General features: G+C 34.5%; 1 protein-coding gene across 2 annotated transcripts in view; it reads left to right on the top strand.

Annotated features, from left to right (window-relative positions):
• The window catches only part of LOC100744027 (probable G-protein coupled receptor 158), a 165,651-nt gene extending 161,664 nt beyond the window's left edge, over positions 1 to 3,987 (top strand). Inside the window, exons 14-15 of one of the 2 annotated variants that reach the window (XM_024369671.2) lie at positions 2,476 to 2,484; positions 3,977 to 3,987. The gene's annotated coding sequence lies outside the window, so the exon portion shown is untranslated. Of the gene's footprint in view, positions 1 to 2,475; positions 2,581 to 3,976 lie in introns of those variants that run through there. The other variant, XM_024369670.2, reaches the window with a different exon arrangement.
• Positions 3,988 to 13,330: the final 9,343 nt, after the last annotated feature.

Here is a 13,330-nt window from a genome sequence, read left to right as displayed (position 1 = left end):
GCACGTTTTAACTGATCACCAACGTCGTTAGTAATCACGTGATGATGGACATTTTTCATCGCACGACGTTCCCTATGGGCGGGCTGAATCTCGAATCAGAGATGGTGAGGCAGGAGCAGATTTATTGATCCGAGTTCAACAGTTCATGAAAATTGTTTGTTTTCCAACTTCCACCCTTTTGAAGAAAATGACTGAAAGCTTAAAAATTTGTCATCAGTCTGAGGAACTTTTTCCTTCTGTCTTCTTTTGCTGCGTTTTGTTATCAGCAAAAGTTGAATTTGGCGCCATATAGTTATACTTGGCACATGAGAGGTTTCAAAGTCTTGATTTTTATATATAATAGATATAAGTATGTATATTGTTTTTGTTTTTTAATCACCTATATTTATTTATTTGTTTGTTTGTTTATTTATTTATTTATTTATTTATTTATTCTTGGTGTCTTTCTAGTAAATTGCTCTTCATAGATCTAGGAATTTTTTTTTATGAATTGATTATCAGCAAAAGTATAATTTGGTGTCATATAGTTATATTTGACTCGTGAGAGTTTTCATCTTGCTTTATGTTATTAATTTTGTTGTCTAATTCTACAGATTGAAATATAGAAAGTGGCAATTCTACGTGGATTATAGATCATTGAATTATAAATTATTAGACTGCGGATATTTGTGTACTAAAGACAAAATATACTAGCACAATGTTGAAAATCTTTCTTATCACTTTCGTTTAAATTCCCTACGTTGCTAAACACACTTAACCGATTTACGTTAACGTAATTAACGATAAAATTCGTTTAAAATTCGACATACATTTATCAGACGATGTGATGATTTAAATACATTGCATTGCATATAATCTGGCTTCTCGATAACTTCAGCTTTCGATATTTCATTGATACATAATGAAATCGGGATTTCTCTTCAAAGCTACATTTCATATCGACATATATTAATTCTTTTCTCCAACTCTACTCATCGTTAGATCTAAAATTAAAAATTGTTTTCTTAATGTTATCTCTAAAATATCAAATAAGTAATGCTGCCTGTAAACGTAGAAACAAAAATTTAATCTATCGATCCATTAAAATTACCTAGATATTTTACCAAAAACATATTCACCAAAGAACGCTATCAAAATAAAAAAAAATATTGATAAGAAACTTCAACACAAAACGTCTAATTACTTGATAGCGAAACCAATCAATTTCTAATAATACACGATCCTAATAGCTGGAAACGGTAATGCGGTTTATGAATTACACCTGACTTGATACCGTGCATTAATGAAACTCTGATCCTCTGCAGGATAACAGTAATTTAATTGATTCACTATCTTCGTGCACTATACATTAATTTGCTCTAGCCATATCGATTAGAAATCATTCTAATTCATTCGTCATTCAATCGACGTTCATTCGAACAATAATTTATAATTCACAACTTAATATAGTACAAAGTCGTATTTTCAATCTATATATATTATTATATTACATTTCATTTTTATTTTATTCCTTTATATTATTTTTATAATTAAATATATTATAAATGCTATATTATTTTTATTTTTTTCTGTACATATTATATATTAAATTATTTCTTGAATTGGAACAACAATTAACTCGTTGCAAGCTGTTACTCGGATTTGTAAATTCTTTTGACCGTGGCGATTAATCGTCGCGGCAAGTAAACTACCTAGAGAATGATCTAGGGACTTTTGCGGGCCGCACGTAGTCGTCCCACGCGAGAAGATGATTGATCGACGCCATGACAGTGGGTTATCGGGTAATCGTTGATCACATTCGTCTGGCCACTTCGACATGACCGTTCATTAATCCAAAGTTAACACGAAACTCTACTTACCACATAAACGTTTTAATTATGCATATCGGTCCATGATTTTGGTCCTTGGGGAGATAAAGAGCTCGAGTCGAGGTTATGTTACACCAATGCTATGCTTTCACTACGAAGCTCTCACTTCTAAAAGGAGTTTGAATTATTATTTAATTATCATGATCTAGTGGAACAATTAAGAAAAATGTGAAATTTTATGATGGTCACTCAGCCCATAACGAAAAATTAAAAAGAAAAAGAAAATTGAAAATTAATTCAATTATGCAAAAAATTTTCATAGATAAAATAGTTATATTGTTAATAAAATTATTGGTATATCAGAGAAGCTAGATGTTCATGATAATGGCAACAATGTGGACGTTGGAATTAAGGTTAATGCATCGAAATAGAATAAATTTTTAAGATTAGAATCCTGGTAGATTCTTGATATTGATGGTGCAATTTCTAGACGGGAAGCGTATCGTTTAAAGAGATTGGGAATAAATATTTTAGACTTCCTGGCATTTTTTATTCTCGGGATAAATTTAACTCTGCAGAGGTCCTAAAAATTCTTATTGTCTTGTGATCTATATAAAAGATACAATCATTGAAAGCTTCTATTGTAAATGGTAACTTTAATGAAAAGGATAAAACTGTTAGATATATGAAAAATATTTAATACAAGTAATGCTTAGTATACCAAAATGGAATCATATTTTACACAGAGTAAGGAAAAAATAATACGGAAAAAGAATAAAAATTAAATTAAAATGATCTTTCTGTTTATTTAAAAATATTTATAAAATGTTACATGCATCTTTTAGATCACTCGGGATCTCTGCAGACCTACCAACTGTAAGAATTTGTAATGTTCAAGAATTGGAAATTTATTATCGAAGGGACTTTGGTATTAGAAACGAAAGACTTTTATTTGGTACAGAATTCAGTCCGTTTCCTTGGCGATATTGGATTTAAATGGCAAGGGATTCTGATCGAAGGATTGCTCGAATTCCTAAATCTAAATCCCCTTAACCTTCTGTTCGTAAAATCGCATAAAACTCCATATCTTGTTTCTGTTATTCTTAAACAAACTTTACGTCGTTTTAAAGACAATTGCCTTTTTCTTCTTAGAAAAATATTATTCAAACGATGAAGAAAATATTTTCATGGATATTTCACCATAATCGTAAAGATATAATTTCAAAATATGATTTTAGGTTATAAAAAAAAAACTACGAAAAAGGATAATATTATTTAAACAAAAGAATTACGGTTTTTATTTTATAGTTTAATCCGATATGAAAATTTCTCGCGTTACAATCTTTTTTGCCAATTGTCGATGAACGGCAACCGTTATTAGACATTTTCTTGATTTACAGCCGGCCGCCATTTTTATCAGCCCATAAAGAGGCAAAATGGCGATGTTCCTTTTCTCCACATTCTTGTACCCTCCGATATCAACAAGCCTTTAAAACCTTCCGTTACATTTACCTTGAATTGCTGTCATTTGGCTGCAGGCGATCCACAAAAATTTAGGTTATGTTACTTCATTTTCGCACCTTTCAGCTTTACGTTAGAAGAATCAACAACAGAATTTGTTCTGTATCTGTTACTTTATTGTAAAAGAAAGAAACCAAATCACGCAATATTACCAATCACTACGGGAAAATTCGTAACTTAGGCAAAGTGGGTAATTTTTCAATATTCGGTCATTGGAAACATGGGGTATCGAATATTGTGGCGGGAGGCAGGGTGAAATCCCGATAATCGAGTCTGACGCTCTACTGGGTGACCGATTTGGAAGGGGAAAGATGGCAATTTCCGGTGAAACAGTTTCGATGAAAACTGTCTATAAGAAACTCCCATCGATACCGGCCGAAAACTCCAGCTATTCTTCTCCCAAAGGACGCGAAGGGATCATGTTACTTCTATAATAATGAGAAACACCGTAGATATAACGAGTATCAGCAATATCGCTTTCTTGATTAAATCAGCGCAGCATGGTATTAAAAACGAGTTGTTCGAAGGGAGAGAGAAAAAACGAACATAACCTCTGTACATAATTAATAAAGGATCGAGTCATGAAGGAAACCTGCGTTGTGTCGTGCTCTGCTTCTCTTTATCATAATTCTGTCGTATAATTTAAGTTTTCGGTATTGGTATTTTTTAAACATTTTGTTTTAGGACATGTACCGTTTCCATATCTTTTCACGTTTTTCACATTTTTATGAAAGGTTATGATTACGGTTAATAACGTACAGACGTAAAATAGACCTGTGGTAGATGTAGGTTAAGTTTGGATAAGATTTTGTTAACGATTTTTTTAGCAGAACAGACATAAACTAATGCAAATCTAAATTATGTTTGAGATAAGTTTGATTAATGTATTTTGAACAGAGTAGATGTAAGCTAAATCTTTGTTAAACCTAGATATTACATTTAGGTTAGGTTCAAATCAGATTTGGCTTAGATTTGGATCTAGCTTGATTAACAGCCTTTGAACAGGGTGTAGGTAGGAAAATGACATTTGTACTAAATCTACATAGGTTTGGATTTGATTTAAGGTTCTGTTGAATCCAGATTAGATACTAATACAATTTCAATAAACCTTCTGATTTAGCTCATATCTGAAACTAATCCAAGCCTAATCCTATAGCTTACATTAGTCATTAAATGAATGTAGGTTAACTGGTTCATCGTAGTTGTAACATAACCTACATCTAAAATGAACATCGACACGTCGATTTTAATTTACCTTCGTAATATCTAATTTCTTCGATCGAATCATATTGCAAGGAAAGAAATACCAGTCGAGTTCCGCTCTGCTTCTTGAATTTCAACATAAGGAACATTACAGAAGACAAATAAACGTATATCGTACGTCACATTTATTTTCCTTAAAAATTCACTAGCAACACTAGCACTTTTGTCTGCCGTATATTGGCACGACACACCGCGGGTAATTTGAATCGTCTATTGAAGGAGAGAAAGTAAAGGATTCGTCATGTTAATTCACTTTGCCAAATTCGATGCTCGTACGTTGCTGTAATTATGGAAAATTGTTAAAATCAGTGGCTCTAACGAATATTCAAGCTAACAAAGTTTCTCGTCACGAAATCACGCAAAAATTCTCAAAAATCTATAAATACTCCACGACTATTTAATTAAATTATATAATAATAGCTTATGATTGCAGATAACAAATATTATTTATCGCTTAAACTTTCCAATTATATCAAACAAAATGTATCAACGTGAAAATGATAAACAACAATTGGAGAAGTTTCTCAAAGCAAAATTCTAATATTCCTTAGAGTCACAAAAGACGCGAAAGAAAGCGAACGATAACCAACGATGGGAATTCAACGTGTTCCAGGTACGGAGTAACGTAAATTACAAATTATTAAACAACTTTTAAGCTACGTCGCAAATGTTTCAAATTGCTGCGAGTTTCCTACGTTCCTCGAAGCTATTTCGAAGCCAGAGAAATTCCACCATTCTGCAACTGCTCTTTATTCTGCCCAGAATTAAGATTCTACTTAATCCCACTTAATTCTTTAGTCCTGCCTCGATTTTCTCTCGCAGCAAAAGTGAAACGAGAAAAAGAATAGGTTGGACTATTTGTTCATTCGTATACTGTTTTCGCAAGATTCTATGAGTTGTCGTGCTTTTTCCTTCGCAGTTGTGTCGAGCTTGTTCATCCCGATCCGACGATAGTTCGAGAAAGTTTCTCCAGCTCGAAAAACTTGGCAAACTTTTCTGGCCCCGACGGAGAAGACGCTCGAAACGCTCGAGGAACGAATTTAGTCGATAAAATCACACGTTCTATTCTCATCGTTGCACGGATCGTTTGCAAGCTTGAAAAGACGAGCTGATAAATAAGTCTATACACGCTGTGATTCATAAGTTTCTGGACATCTAGTTACTTTTCTTGATGAAATGAAATTTAATTGAAATGTTATACGAGTATACCGAGGATTTTTATGCAAATTTACATTTTTATCAACGCAAGTAAAGGAAATGGAATTAAATTAGAGATTACAAATTATAAAATATACCATGCTTTGGATATTTTATATAGCTGTGCATATTATATGCACTCTGTGCACTTTTACATGTTCAAATTTTTCATAAATGCATAAAAATCTATCACAAGTATTCCAGCTTTTGCAAACTGTAGAACAATTTTAACTAAAGTAAACCTAGAAATTTCTTGACATGAAATTTTCTGAAAATTAAAGACAACAGAATTTAAGAAAGGAAATTCACTACAAAATGAGATGTTGCGTTATTACGAAGGAACTATAAGTGTCCAGTGACTTATGAAGGTAGTGTACATATATATAAATATAAATATATATATGTTGTTATTATTCGATTGATCATCGAGTAATTTCGAATGTATAAGTTCCATTCCTAGGGTAAAAACACTGGTTTTAAGGAGATCGATTTCATGTGACACTCCTCTTGTCTGTAACTGGACGTGCCTTGCCATGGGCAAGTGTTTCAGCAAATAAATAAATAAATGAATAAATGAAATATGGAAATACGCTTCAATTTCGTGTACGTTTCATTATTTAAAAAAAATAGCTTGTATGCTTCTCTTTAGGTTAGATTTTCAAACTAGGGACTTTTAGTTGATCAAATTGATGCAAACTAATATCACGCATCTTTTGTGTCAGAAATATATCAACATTTTCTTTCTGAAATTATTAGTTCGTTAGCATTTTTAAAGAGAATTTCTGTTGTGAATTTTATAATATTATTTTGATGCAATATCATTATTAAAATTTTGTAATTCTATATCGTAGTTAATGGAATACTTGCATCCTTTAATATTTATTAACTGATATTCATCAATATTTATTAAATTTTCATTTTATTATTACTCTGCTACTAATATCGAATGTTTCGTCTAGTAAAGTGTTAAAATACTTCCTCTCTTTTCAAGCTTTTTCAAACCTTTTTCATCCTCTAAACGAATTAATGCTACATAACCTCAAAAATAATTCAGAAAACCAGACGCGAATATTTTCCTTCTCCTTCTTCGTTCCTAAGTGTTAATTTAAGTATTAAATATTAATTATTAATCTCATTCAGTTTCCCTTGAATGCTAAACAACGTTATTAAGCCTCAAATCTAATGGCAATAGCAACCAACATGCGAATTATCTGTATATCCTGATTAATATCGCGTTTAGCTTATCGACGCGCATCATGTCACCATTACAGGTCGCATTAAAATTGATTATGCAAACTGGGGATGTGTTTCCCCGGACGATTCAATAAACAGGAGGATCTACACGTTATTACTACGACAGGAGACTGGCTGCAGAGGATGTTTTACAGTCGTCCACTTTGATGATCATCGACATTCGACCGATTGATTGGTTAATCAGACAAATTTGTTGATAAGGTTAGCTAATTGCGGCAAGATTGACGCTTTCGTTAGTCAATATTAGTGTAATCGTCAAATTACAAATTTTCAATGGTGCATGAAGGATAATTATACTTACAGCGAGATGTGGAAATCTTTTATAAAGAAAAATTTTTAGGTTATGTTCGGAGAATTGTATCTCAAAAAATTTTAATTAGCATTGTGTATTTCATTATACAGTCGCGAAAGTTCAAATGTTTGACGTATTTAATAGATAATTATACATGTTATGTAACAATTTCGTAACAATTACAAGATAGGTTTTCTAGGTTATGGTCGGAAAATTGTATCTTAAAAGATTTTAATCAATATTATGTACTTTATTTGTACAGTCACCAAAATTCAAGTTAATACTGTATTTGGAAGGTAAATTAAACAAGATGTGCAATAATTTTCGAAATATCTTTCTAGGTTAGAATTCAGAAAACGACATTTGAGAGAATTTGATGTTTCCACTTTTTCTACTCTTCAATCACAAGGCATGGAAGTTATTTGCAACAAAACAATTATAAATTAATCGAAGAATATAATAATTCGTCTAATGTGTTTTACCAAAATTTACTAGATTCATCTTAATCAAAGTTACTATGTAGGCATAACTGCTTTGTCTGTAGACAAGCAATAAGACAGCCAGAGGAGAGTATATGGTGAGTTTATACACATACAGAGATAGCAATTAGCGTTTCCAATATGGTGCTCCTCCATCTCGCCTCAATAACAATGCGTTGAATCGATCGGTGGTTGTACGAATTCGAACGCGCGACGAAATTAATGATAATTAATGCTCGAGGAATCTCAGTAGCGCGACGAGTTTCTCATTTAGCACTCGCTACAGAAATAATATGTAAAAATTCTATTATACAATATTGTTACAGTATTTACTTTTCAAATCTGCAAACTTTACAATCTGCTAGTTTCGTAATCTTCGAATCACCAAATCTCTGAGAATCCAAATTTAGAAATCTCTAAATATAAATATAAATTTATAAATATAAATTACCACGTATCCAAGTCTCTCAATCTGCGAATCTTTAAACCTCCAAGTCTCTGAGTCTTGCAGTCAGCCAATTTTCAATTCTTTAAATCTTCAAGTTTCTATATTTCGAAACTTCCGAATTTCGAACCATTTAGCATTTACATCGCGTTTCAGATCATCTTATTTTCCCATAAGAAATCTCTATTTTCTTTCTCGCGCCACGAATTTCACTGTCGCGTCACTTGCACACGAGGCTAAGTGGTAGCAGCCCGTTATGGTCAGACGTATCGGACAACTAATACGGTTAGGGAGGTACCGCGCTCGCTTAAAACTTTCCTTTGCTTTAAAAATTGAAACGAGCACGAGCTGCTCGGATCGATAAGAAGTTTAAGAACCTTTTCAAAATTCACAAACTTTTCAATTATGCAACCTTGTCCCAACCATTCTACGAGTTTAAGAAACCTACGTATACACGGTGTCCCGATAACCATGATGTAATCGACAAGATTGGTGGTTTTACACGAAGAAATAAATCAAAATTGTGGAACGAAATATTTTCATACGGCGCTTCGTTTTCGATAAAATCGAATTTCAAAATTTATTTGCCATGTGCTAACTTGGCTAATTAACGATTTGATACGAGAGTAAGACAATCAGTAAGAAGATGTTGTACGTGTGAAAATAAGTCAAAAACGTAGGATAACATTTTTCCGTTTAAGACCTTGTTTTGAAAAAAAAAAACAAAATTGAGTTCAATGGTATTTTTGCAAATCTGATTTTCTCAAAAACGTAGCTTCACAAGAGAAAATTATATTCTACGCTTCCTATTTATTTTCTTACGTAGGTTCATTTCCTTGTCGATTATACCGTAATAACAAAGACACCCTGTATATAAGATATACGTTGTCAGTGTCAGACGCAACTGACGGAATCTTCTCGAGGAAGGTGGTAGTCTCGAAATTTTACGACACGCTGCAAATCTTAATGCTTCGTTCCAAAATACGAGCGAAGCTATGTGTTATTCGTACGATTATACAGCGAGCATCTTCGTCACGTTCCCACAAGCCTGAAAAGCGTGTCGTACACGAAGAAACCGCAGTTTACGACGCGGAAGAGGATAAAGATGCTTTTAAACCGGTTCTTAGTGTAAAATCAATACGCCAAGGGGGAATCGGTCACGCCTCCAACTGGTTCGAGGCACGTATCGACGCTTTTTGTCGGATCGCACCCCCCTAGACGATTGTGTTCATTCTAGCTAACCGAGCAATACCACTATTCGCCAAGAGTTTGTAAAGGGAAATTAATCTTCGTTCGTGGGAATTTCTTATTGAACCATGAGACATTCATCGAGGGATGTGTTGGAATGATATACTTCAAAGAATTGGAAAGATAGTTAAGATCGCGAAATTCAGGTTCATAATCGTGAAGGTTACTTTCATCCTTAAATTTGGAATCTTTTAATAAATTTTTAAGGTTTGCAGTCTACCGGTTCTCGATTCCTCGGATCTTCTTTTCCGAGTCTTCAAGATCTTCCGAATTTTTAATTCTAAATTTTTAAAGTAATAAATAATTTTTTAAATTTAGAAAATTGCAAGTTTCCATACCGCTCAATTTTCCTATCTTCAGATTTTCATATCGTTGAATCTGCTGATCTTCAAATTCCCAAACTTCCAAATTGTCGAACCAGACGTTCCCAAACCTAATAAAGCTTAGCCAAACCTCGGCCTATATCTTCCTTCCAATCAAATAGAACACTCCATCTCGTAAATCAATGAACCGCGACATTTTACCGAGAGCGTCGTACGAAAATCTATACTTAATGTGCCGGATAGACGTACATCCCCTTTAGTTGACTCCCTGCATTAAAAGGCACTTCAGCGATGGTCCTTTCTTCACGGTTAGAAACGGTGCATCCACGACTAATGTATACTATTGTCGAGATTTGTTCACATTTATAAAGTGTTAAAGTTCCTAGAAAGTGTTCACTTTCACTGGAGCGAATAGATGAATGGTCATAATGGCGATGTGTGACATCTTGATACTACGTATACTGTTGAACTAAAGCTGTAGTGTTTCTGTCATAACCAGCTAGGATCTCATAGGGGATTCATAGGATCTGCTAGGCTCCTCCTAGGAGACTCATAGGATCTGTTACGGGCCTGCTGGGAGATTCATAGGATTTGTTAGAGACTTGCTAGGCAACTCATAGGGTCTAGTAACGGTCTGCTAAATACTAGCGGCCTGCTGGGGACTTACTAGGGAAGCTGTTGGAAACTTGCTAGGCGCTTGCCGGGGACCTGCTAGGGACCTACTAAGAACCTGCTAGGGACCTACTAAGAACCTGCTAGGGACCTACTAAGAACCTGCTAGGGACCTACTAAGAACCTGCTAGGGACCTACTAAGAACCTGCTAGGGACCTACTAAGAACCTGCTAGGGACCTACTAAGAACCTGCTAGGGACCTACTAAGAACCTGCTAGGGACCTACTAAGAACCTGCTAGGGACCTACTAAGAACCTGCTAGGGACCTACTAAGAACCTGCTAGGGACCTACTAAGAACCTGCTAGGGACCTACTAAGAACCTGCTAGGGACCTACTAAGAACCTGCTAGGGACCTACTAAGAACCTGCTAGGGACCTACTAAGAACCTGCTAGGGACCTACTAAGAACCTGCTAGGGACCTACTAAGAACCTGCTAGGGACCTACTAAGAACCTGCTAGGGACCTACTAAGAACCTGCTAGGGACCTACTAAGAACCTGCTAGGGACCTACTAAGAACCTGCTAGGGACCTACTAAGAACCTGCTAGGGACCTACTAAGAACCTGCTAGGGATCTACTAAGAACCTGCTAGAGACCTGCTAGGGACTTGCTAGGGGATTTATCAGTAAGGGAATGCTGGCCTGCGAGAAAGCGGGGGTATTTTGCACAATATAATGAAGAGAAAATGGTTATTGTATATATCATAACAGAGAAGAAGATAAACTTGTCGCATACATCAATTTATACTTATTTTGCCGTAAGAAAGATGTACAAATTTTAGTAGTTGGTAGCGAATGATAGTGATTGATAATAATAGATGACAGTGGATGGTAGTGAATGATGATGAGTGATTACTGAATGTCGCGTTAAATGCGAAAGATCCGTGAAGAGCAAAGCCTGATACCTGTAAGAATTAATTGAAGAGTAGTTTTAACACATTTGAAAGAGGTGCATCAGGATCACATTCGATCTCGTTCGGTGAAATAAATGATGATGCGTCACAGCCGGGCTACGAAAAACGTTTTAGTGGACGCACGATCAGCAATAGACGTTCTTCTGAATCGGACGATTGCTCGTTAATCAATCTGTCATTCAGGCCCACGGATATTTCCCTCTCTTTATTCAATGAATAACGCCTACACAAACGTGTTTCGTGTCCAGACAAATTTTAATGCGTCGTGTATCGAAATATAAATCGAAAAAATAGAATTTCATCGAAGTTTTTATAACCTATAACGAAGATAGCGCTGAGTATCCGGTTGAAACCAGCCCGGTTTTGAAATAAGAGGTTGTACATAAAAGGAAGCGATTCTCTTAACGAAGAGAAAAGATTCGAAATGATTGAAGATCGGAGAGAATTTTGAAGCACGGTTAAATTAATCGATTTCGCGTGACGTATAAATTTTCCCAGAAATTTTAGCACCATTTTTATGTCTTTTAATGAAAAATTATGTTTCGTATATATAATTCAATGTACTTCTACTTTTATTTTTTCTTTTTTTTTTTAATTAAACAGTACGTTATAGAATCCTATAAATGTTTCAAAATCATTGATGACCTTGAATATTCTTCGCTAATGGCTATCAGAAATAATTTAACTCTGTCTCCATCAAATTTTACCTAATTATTGTTATCGCATAAAAATAACAAACTATAATCTTCCAGACTGTAAAAAAATTCAGAGTAAAATTCTAAATCCTCGACCAACGTGATGCACTACTCGACATTAGACATTTTTCCAAAAAGACATAAAAGTTTCATTTCAAATTTCGTTCACGGTCCTCTTAAATCCTAAAATCTAAATACTTGAACAACCAGTCCGACATAACTCTGCAATATAAATGAACGCATAATTAATTAATAAATTGTTAACGATAAACAGGGACCGATGGATAGTTTTCCGGCGGATTAACCGAAACACCGAGTTAATCAAAGGACTGACAGACGGATGGTATCCCATCGAGAGAGTGTTATAATAATTTCAACCGCATCGTTGCAGGTTGAAACGGGCGAACGGATGAGCTGTCGGAATTGTGGAGCTGGATTTACATACGAAACTACGAATACAGAAACGTAGAGGGTTAAAGGGATCACGCTCTTGCGCGCGTAGCAGAACGTATGAATTTTTCATCGCGTTTCTTTCTATTGTCTTTGAACAACGTCAGCGGTCGCGGCTTGAATGGAATAGAAAACAATATATGTCGGTTTATTAACATCAGATCGCGTTGACAATTCTAAAAGTCACTCGATGTTTGGGTTACAGCACTTTGATCGAAACGTCAAAATAAAATTTCTCTAATTTCTCCAATTCTCTGAGACTACTAACTTGGTCTCTATTTGCTATTGATCATTCGATTTTATGGTGACGAACACGTTCGTCGTTTTATATTCACTCATACACAATTTATTATTTTTGAGATTTCGTGTTTTTGTTTCAAAGGAAGAATAATGATACTTTGTCAGATATATAAAATGTTAAATTTAGAAAGTTAAAAAAATATCGAGTTTAAAATATTTGTTATTAAGTCTGTATTTAAATTTCTTTAGGATAGATTACGAGATAAAATGGACTAATAGAAAATTATAACTGTTGGAAATACGTCCAAAAGATTTCGTAAAAAATACGAAAAGAAACGGCAAATTGTCGAGATATCGTTTTCAACAAATGAAACATCCTGTATATGCTCTTTAACTACGAGCTGAAGTATACTATACCGATGAGGTAAACTATAGTGTACGTGTACGACAAACCATAACGTTATAACTTAACAAACTGGCCTCACAGTACCTTGAAACAATACGAGACACCCTGTATATGCTGCAATCC

This window comes from Bombus impatiens, unplaced genomic scaffold, assembly GCF_000188095.3.
Source record: "Bombus impatiens unplaced genomic scaffold, BIMP_2.2 scf_0637, whole genome shotgun sequence".
NCBI classification, from domain to species: domain Eukaryota; kingdom Metazoa; phylum Arthropoda; class Insecta; order Hymenoptera; family Apidae; genus Bombus; species Bombus impatiens.
The sequence above is the reverse complement of the archived record's forward strand: the minus strand, read 5'-3'. Positions and strand labels throughout refer to the sequence as shown.